The sequence below is a fragment of the Neofelis nebulosa genome, chromosome 2 (genome assembly GCF_028018385.1).
Source record: "Neofelis nebulosa isolate mNeoNeb1 chromosome 2, mNeoNeb1.pri, whole genome shotgun sequence".
NCBI lineage: Eukaryota > Metazoa > Chordata > Mammalia > Carnivora > Felidae > Neofelis > Neofelis nebulosa.
In genome coordinates this window covers 212,705,327-212,713,883 of record NC_080783.1, presented here as the reverse complement: position 1 = coordinate 212,713,883, position 8,557 = coordinate 212,705,327, and the positions used below count along the sequence as shown (strand labels likewise).

Below are 8,557 nucleotides of genomic sequence, written 5' to 3'. Positions count from 1 at the left end.
GTGGGGTCCGCGCTGTCCCTGCGAGGGCGACCGGGCCAGCGCGAGACCGAAGGGCGGCGGCGCCTCGGGGTCGGGGCGGCCGGAGGTCGTCGGGGCGCGTGCGTCCCGGGGTGGGTGCCCGCGCGGCCGGGGGTCGCGGCCCTCGGCGACGGCGCGGGCGGTGTGGGCTCTCGCGGCCGCGGCCGGCACCGCCCGACGTCACTTCCGACCGGAGCCAAGATGGCGGCGGCGCGGCCGCGGACGCCGGGGCGGGCGGAGCGGCGGCAGCGGCGGCGGCGCGGGCGGCGGCTCTCGGCGCTCTGAGGCGCGGGGCGCGGCGGGCGCAGGTAAGGGGCGGCCGGGACGGGCGGCTTCCGGGACGGCGGCGGGCTCGACGCCGGGACGCCCGTCCCTGCCCGCGAAGAGCGAGGCGGCGGCGGGAGGCGACCCGCGGGGACCGGGCGCGCAGGGCCGGGCGGGCCGGCGGACGCGCCCCCACGGAGGACCGGGCGTCCCGGGCCGGCGGGGTCCCGGAACCAGGGGCGGGCCTGCCCGGGGCAGCCCGCTTCCTCCCTCCCGCGCCCGAGCCCCCGGGCCGGCCTTGAGGCCCGCGGCGGCGAAGTTGTGCGGTTCGCTTTGTGGCCGTTGGATCGCCGCGCGCCCCGCGAGGGGGACGCGTGTGGGCGGCGGGGCCGGGCGGCGGCTGCGAGTCCACCCGGGACCCGCGGCCCCGGACAGCGAAGGCGCACGCGGGGTCCCTGGGCCGTGCCAGCTTTTTGCTTTTTCTCTTTTGTGTTCAAGGCGAATGTGCCTTTCACACTTGCATTCTTAATTTGTTTTGTGTCTTGCGTCTTTGTGTTTCCTAAATAGTTTTTGGGTGGTTTCACCCTGCAAATTGTCTCCCTTCAGTATTCCTATCTTAGACCCACCGGTGTTTTGTTTTTGTTTTTAACAGACGTGCACTTAGGTATTATTAATTTTGTTACTAAAGATATCCACGAACCTATTTTTTGATGGTGGCGAGGTGGCGAGTGAGACCCGAAGTATAACTAACAGTTACGGGTATTCCCAAATGTCGGTGGTTCCTTCCGACCCACGAGTGAACCGCTGAACTGCGACTGGCCCCCTTTTGTCGGGCGGTGAGCTTGGGGAATAAACCCGCATTTACCCGGGAAGCCCAAATTCCTTCAACCTCGCAGCTGTAATCCCCCCGCCCCGAGAAGGGAGATGAGAAGGGAGATTCGTGCCGGCCCCTCATTTTCCATTCCGTGTTGTATTCAGGTTTTGGTTTTATTTCGTAAGTGGAATTCCTTTGGTGAGTTCCAGTAGATCTTTAGGCCCCTTAAATCAGACCCTAAAATGGTTGTACCCAGAACACGACTAATATATTTCATAAAGTTTTTGTTTACTACAGGTTTATTGTTAAAAACAACCCTAACGTTGAACAAGAAACCTAACCTTTCCGTGATTCTCTTACCTACCATACCAGACTTCATATGCAACTGATCAGATACGGCCAAGTATTGGGAAAATGTAAGGCTTTAGAATTTATTTCTAACATGTTACGAAATTTGTTGTACAGATAGATACTGAGGAGGAACTGAGACGCATCATCATGTTCTTTTTAAGTAGGGTTTTGTGTTTGAGATGGCATGCAGCTGCCCCATCATTCTCTAGAAGCTTCCTTACAAACGTGCAACCATATTCATCATGTGTAGAATCTCATTGTAGCCTTGAGAGGACCTTTAAAGATCATCTGATTAAACACTCATTTCAATCTATAGAAGCCAAGATTGAAATTCACACGGGGACTAAAATGGTTCACAGCCTCTGTTATTCCAGGGCTCTTCTTTTTTTCCCCCGTATCTCTTTTGGTTTGATTTAAATAAGTTAATACATCGAAGTGTTTAGAAGAATACCAGACACATAATTACAACTCCGTGAAAGTTCGCTTTTGTGGATTCTGAAGGTGGTTTCTTTAATTGAAAGGTTGGCATATTCAGATTTGTTTTTTTCTCATTTTGTGGACGGTTCCTGAAACAGTACGGTTTAAATTTGTATTTGTGATAATCTATTCGCTTTGTAAGTAAAAAACTAACAAATGATTCTCAGTGTAGGATGATATGAAAATAGAGAAAGGCACAAAGAAGGAAAAGAAACCAGCTCTGATCTTCTTGTTCTTCAGATAACCACCGTTAACATTTTGGCGGACCTCCTCCTTGTCTGTCTTGTGCGTCTGTGTATTTCTTGTATGTATTTATTTGCTTTTATATTTTATACAGAATCGATACCAGATTGTGTATATTATCCATAACCTGTCTCTTTACTATATTGTGAGCGTCTATCCATGCCATTAAATATTCTTCAATGTGATTTTTAATGGCTGTGTAATATATGGATGGGCCATAATTTATTTATCAATTCTGTATTGATCAGTAAGGTTTCTAAAGCCTGAGATTCTCTTTTCATTAAGATTGTTTAGGTTTTCCCATTGTGAATTTTGAAGTTTTGTAATCTTTTAAGGTATGTGAAGATGTAAATTCTGTTTTTTAGCCTCTAAATAGGTATTTTTCCTGCCAATGCAGTTATAGGAAGCAGCACTCAATTTCAGCTTCCTTTTATTCTCTTCTCCCTGAGCCGGGTCTGTGCAGTTCCATATATATGTATGCACGCATATTCTTTTGATGATTATTTTACGTTAGATGTTTATTTATTCATGGGACTGTTTCTTTAAGCTGCCGATCTCTTTTCAAGTTCCAGTTCTGATTTACAAACCTTTTAAGTCCTGTTAAATCATAGACTTTCCGGGATGGAAAGCACCTTAGGTTATTTACTATTTTTGTGTCTTCCAACTTGCTTTTCATGCTATTTTTAATACCCAGGCAGGGAAAAAAGCCTGTGGGCTGCATGGGAAAACTCCATAGTGGGGAGTGCAAGGGGAGTAGGTGGACGGTGGGGGGAAATTGTCAAACTTGTGAGGCGATGTGCAGATACAGGGAGTTTCCAGATGATGGGGACATTACCTGACAGTCATTATTGCTGATACCGCTGACGTGTGGCCAGTGCTCTGTGGTTTGCGTGGTGCCTGTCAGTTACGCTGTCACTCCTCATAGCATTTGGTTAGAGATCTGGCTCTCTCCTTTTGAAGTGAGAAGTTTATAATTAGAGCTGCTAAAATCATCTTCCTAGAGCGACTGAAAGCTAAGGACTCCATTACTGAAAAAGCATCACTTAGGTTCCGTTAAAGCAGGATTTCTTAACCTTGGCACGATTGACAAGTGGGGCTGGATAATTTTTTCTTTTGGGGGCGGTCCTGCACATTGGAGGATGTTTGGCAGCCTCCCTGGCTCCTACCTGTGAGATGCCGGTGACAGCTCCTCCCAGCCGACATGACTGATGAAGTCTCCAGACGTTGCCAGATGTCCCTTGGTGGGGACCCAGTTGTCAACCACAGCCTTAAAGAAAGGCCCATCTGATGGGATGGTTGAACCACTAAAGCAGTTTATGGAATCGCTTTAGGCAGAGAACCGGAAGAATAGACTACGGTTTACATGAAGCCCACCTTGAAGTTGGGGAATAGACTTACTCCCCCGTGGAGGTTCCTTCCTGTGTGTGTGCCTGTGATTTTATCGAATCGTACACTTTTCAGCAGTTCTGTGGCAAGAGATAAAGCAATTTGAGATAACCTGGAGAGTATGAAGGAGTTTTCATGACATGGTCTGTGGATTAAATTATTACGGATTTAAATCAATTTGTATAGAGTTGACGCGTGGTGAATAATGTAAGCTTGTTGCCTGTTCTCCCGAATGGCACAGAAACAACCGTCTTCTAGAAAATAAGGGTGAAGCAACCTCTTGAAGATTGATGTAGGCGGCCAGACTAGTTTTTCTAAGATCTTTCCCTGCCCCCAACCAGTTCAGGTTATGCATTGAAAGTGATAAGTTTGTCTTGAGGAAATAAAGTTTATTTTTGAAGTGCTTACCCAACTTCAGCTTATTACTTTATAATTTAAAGATAGCTATTGATCTTCATGGCATACATGCATCATTAATGCAACTACCCCCGGGCAAAAAAAGTATAGGTTATCAAATCTACACTTGCAGTCTTTGGAGGAACAGAATAGATTGAGTTTTTATCGTGGCATAAATAATTAGCTAGAGCTTAGTGATAAGGAAAACGTAAAAAAAAGGGATGTCCTGTTGGACCACATTTGGTAATGGGGTGGTTTTCTCAATTACGGAATATCTGCATAATTTCGCTGGAATGAATGCATGTGCCATTCAAGTATGCTTTCTTAAAGAGAATGCCTTTCATTCCTCACCCCACTTCCCTGAACTGTGAATTAGTGGTACGTGGTACGTGGTAAAATCTGGTTCATTTGGAGTGAAATATGCTTATCGTATTTTCCTCAGTACTGTATAGTGTTTATTCTCAGAGTCTCGGTTCATGTCATACCTATGCTGTGTTTCATTTATTAGTCTTTTTGGAACATGCAGTAAAGGAGGTGTCACTGAATTACTTACATATTTGCCAGCCATTTTGGTGAAAAGAATATTTTGGAGCTCTTGCACTAAATTGTACGATAGGCTTTGCTTTGAAAGAGCTAAATTGCTTCTTGGCACAGCTTGCCTGAAATATGTAAAGCTCAGTGCAACTGTTAGTTTGATTATTGTGGGCAGCTTGTCTGGGAATTGGTAAAACCTACAGCTTTTCCGTGCGCGTGTAAGTAGTTCCACTAAGACTACATGAAACTCTGGTGGGAAAACTCCATGGCATTTTCAAGTAATTTAAATGATGCTATTAAAACTTGAAAAGAAATTGGAGGTTCACCAAACCCTTACATACTTCGGTGTGAATCCTGTGCATTGCCCAGGAGGTTATTAAGACAGTATAAATCAAGTGTAACTTGGAGTGTCAGTATAAATGTGACATTCTGAACGTTTCTCTGAGGCTTATTTTAGGGAATTCGCTATAATTCAGAAAGGCCTAGTTTTAACGTACATCTGAAAATAGGAATTTTAAGAAGGGGGGCTCTTGGGATAAATTTAGATTTTTAATTATGAAGCTGTCTTACCATTTGTTAGAGGACATTGAGCAAGTCAGTTTTACCTGTTTTGGGAGAGGACTGTCGTATCCGTGCGGTCCCATAGTAATTTAATTGAGCCCTGCCTGGATGCACAGAATAAACCGTATCACAGATTGAGCGCAGGGCCTGGGTTATTTCTGGCAGTGGTGGGGGGCAGGTCGGTTATCCTCTCCTCTTCCTATCTGTAAAGTGGGGACAATGATTACTTCTTTCTTTCGTTGGGATGTTCTGAGGCGAATAGATGAAGAATATGAAAGCAATTTCAGTTACTTTAGGTTTTTTCAAAAATATTAATAGCGTTTTCCTTAGCTACTACTCTCAGTGCAATAAGTCTTGTGGGATAACATGGCAAAATTATTGCTGAGAGAAACCCTTCCGAGTTACCTCTGAGTCCTTAAGCTTTTTGCCTCCCCCCTCCCCCCCCGCCCCGAACGTGGTGGAGGGGGCAAGTTTCTTTCTAGTCCCTTCCATGGCTGTCATAAAGCCAAATCCTTAGTCTTCTCTTCTCTGTGGATATTTTTTCCTTTGTCAGTTTCCTTAATCCCTAGGCACCCCCTTGTGGCTGAAGACTTCTAGATCTCCATCCCCAGCCATCCCCAGACTTGAAGGCAATCTGTGCTGGGACTTTTTCCCCCTCATTTAATGGATGCAGCTTTCTGTGTGGATGTCTGGCCTCTCCTCAAAGTCTAAAATGGAGCTCACCACCTTCCACTTAAATACTATCCCTACTCTGGCTGCTCTATCTTTAAAAATATATTCATTCTTCCGCTCAGTCACGTTGCATATTCTGGACTCCTCTTCACCATCTCTTTTTACTTCCTGTTTAGTTCGAAGACACGTTTTGTCTATTCTTCCTGTGTGTGGCGTTGGTCATATCAGACCTTCATCACATAACATCTTGGATTCTTAACCGACTTGCCCAGTCCCAGTCTTTCTGGCTGCCGTCTCCCCACCTCACTCTTTCCTGCCCATTTAATCTTTCTGAACTGTTAGACGTGGTTTTGTTTGTAGCATTCCTCAGTCAGAAACTCCCGGTGACTCCACGCTGCTCACCCCAGGTGGCGGAAGCTGCTTGCCTGACAGACAGTCGTGGAATCAGGCTCTTGGCCCTGGTCTCCCAGGTGCATGTGTTCACGGGCTCTGCCTTTAATTCCTCTTGCATCTTTCCTTAAAGACCTCCCGGGCTTTTGGAGTGGGTCCAGAGGGAGGATGGGTGGGATAATAACTCGTCACACGACATCTGGGGAGCCTGACCCACAGGGTCAAATTTACGTTTAACCTGGGACTCACACCCCTCCGGAACTCTCCCATTTAATCTGTTAGTGCTTTCTGCACACGGTCTCGCGTGAGTCGCGCTCTTTGGTTTACCACTGCTCGTAGTACCAAGAGATAGGCTTTCATTCTTTCTATCATAAGCGGGGGAGTTACATATCTTTACCTTGAAACGAGAACTACAGATGATTTATTTGGAATCCTGCTTTCCCTGAAAAAGTAAAAACTTATGTATGTACCAGAGCCACTTAAACTGCAGAGCAATTCACAAACATTGCCCTGCAGACAGTAGGTGTTGCTGTTCTTTCAAAACGCTCTTGAGAACAGAAGTAACTTGCATATTTAGAGGAGAGACCCTAAACCTCAGCCTTTATTTAAAGTGGAGTGAGTCACTCCCTCCCCAAATAATAAATACCTTAAGAAACTCTTGGGAGAAGACCTTGAATCTTGTAGTGACATAAAGCGTGTCCGGGATCTTAGCAAGATACGGTGGAAGTTGTCAGTCTGTCTGGGATAACTTGCAATTTTACTTTAGGTTCTTCGCTGATGAATTCAGGAAGCCTTGTCATTTCTGTGTAGCTTGTGGAAGATGAGTTTTCCTACATATTTTATTGTGTGGGAAAAACCAGAAAAGCTGTCAGCAGCCACTTGTAAGGTGATTCTGTTCGCTTGCTTAGAGAGTCCTCGCGTGAGAAAATGAATACTTGAGTGCCAGGACCAGAGCATCGTGTTGCAGAAGGTTGCTTCCGTTTTCCAGGAAATTCAGAAGTATTTTGTAGGGTTCCTGAAGATCCCTCAGTTTTAAGTGTTTAATCACAGAAGTAACATCTGTATTGGCAATGACAGTGGAAAAACATTGACTCAAAGGGGTCAACTGAGGAGTCCTTGTATTTTAGGGATTGTGAAATGAACTACCATGTGGCATCTTGCTTTAGAAATTTTGTGTTTGAGTTGGAAGCTTGACATTTAAGTGTTAGGGAAGAATTGACTTAATTTTCCTTTGAAAATAACTTAAAAGTTTTGCATGTCTAACATAGGGAAGTATCAGAAAAGTATCACTTTATAGAAACTGCTTTGGTTTGAATGCTGTTTGGCAGAATGTACAGCCAGCATTTGGTTAAGCTGAACTTCTAGGAGAGATGGGAGCCCAGCTGTGTTACAGAGCTGAGGGCTGGCATTTGTGTTCTTACCCACCCGTCTCCCCAGGTGGAGTTTTACATCTAGACTTCTTGTCAGGTAGCCTTGAAAATCAGGAAAGGAAAGTAACTTTTTAATTCAAGCATATTTTATTTTATTTTATTTATTTATTTATTAAAAAAAATTTTTTTTTTAACGTTTATTTATTTTTGAGACAGAGAGAGACAGAGCATGAACGGGGGAGGGTCAGAGAGAGGGAGACACAGAATCTGAAACAGGCTTCAGGCTCTGAGCTGTCAGCACAGAGCCCAACGCGGGGCTTGAACTCACGGACCGCGAGATTGTGACCTGAGCCGAAGTCGGCCGCTCAACCGACTGAGCCACCAGGCGCCCCAATTCAAGCATATTTTAAATTGATGGAGTTAGTTCATCTGGGAAAATGGACAGGGATTCTTTAGTTTTTAGTGCCTTGAGGAAGGACATCAGAGGAACATGTTAAAGTGGGCATAATATGTTTTAACTTCTATAGAGAAACTGGGTATTTAAAATTGTGGGGTTAGAGGGTATTATTGTAGAAACGCAAAGAAAACCTGAAATTTGTGATGTAATATGATGACATGGGTGTATAAATGTAATCAAAAGAAAGGAGAGCATTTGTTAGTAGCTGCCCATGACAAACCACGTAAGCGATAATCAGCATTTGCTATACGTTTATGAGAGCTAAGCTAGCTCTTCATTAATGGGTGCTTGAGGCAATATTTTATGAAAAAGTTTTCTTGAATCTCTCTCTCTCTGTCTCTTTTTTTTTTTCCTGTAGAGATATTCTAAGGGAGGAAAAAACCCCCAGGGCGCCATAATCTAAATTCAGCTTTATAGTACTTTCCTCGCACATCCACAGATCTCTTAACATTCTTCCGTGGTGTTAACTTACATATTTCAAACAAAAGCTCTAATCAACCTCATTTTCTCATTGATTTCTGCAGCTCTGAAGCCATTCAGAACGACAGACTTTCTGTTTTTTCCCTTCCTTCTTGTGGAAACCATGTTGTCAGGATCAGATTCTCCCACCAGGAGTAGATTCGC

The 8,557-nt window shown here is 45.0% G+C and overlaps 1 protein-coding gene across 6 annotated transcripts in view; it reads left to right on the top strand.

The window, feature by feature from the left end:
• Positions 1–205: 205 nt before the first annotated feature.
• The window catches only part of PRDM2 (PR/SET domain 2), a 124,344-nt gene continuing 115,992 nt past the window's right edge, over positions 206–8,557 (top strand). For 2 of the 6 annotated variants that reach the window (XM_058696255.1, XM_058696269.1), the window contains exon 1: positions 229–326. The gene's annotated coding sequence lies outside the window, so the exon portion shown is untranslated. Of the gene's footprint in view, positions 327–1,243; positions 1,513–8,557 lie in introns of those variants that run through there. The other 4 variants (XM_058696285.1, XM_058696311.1, XM_058696277.1 and 1 more) reach the window with 4 other exon arrangements.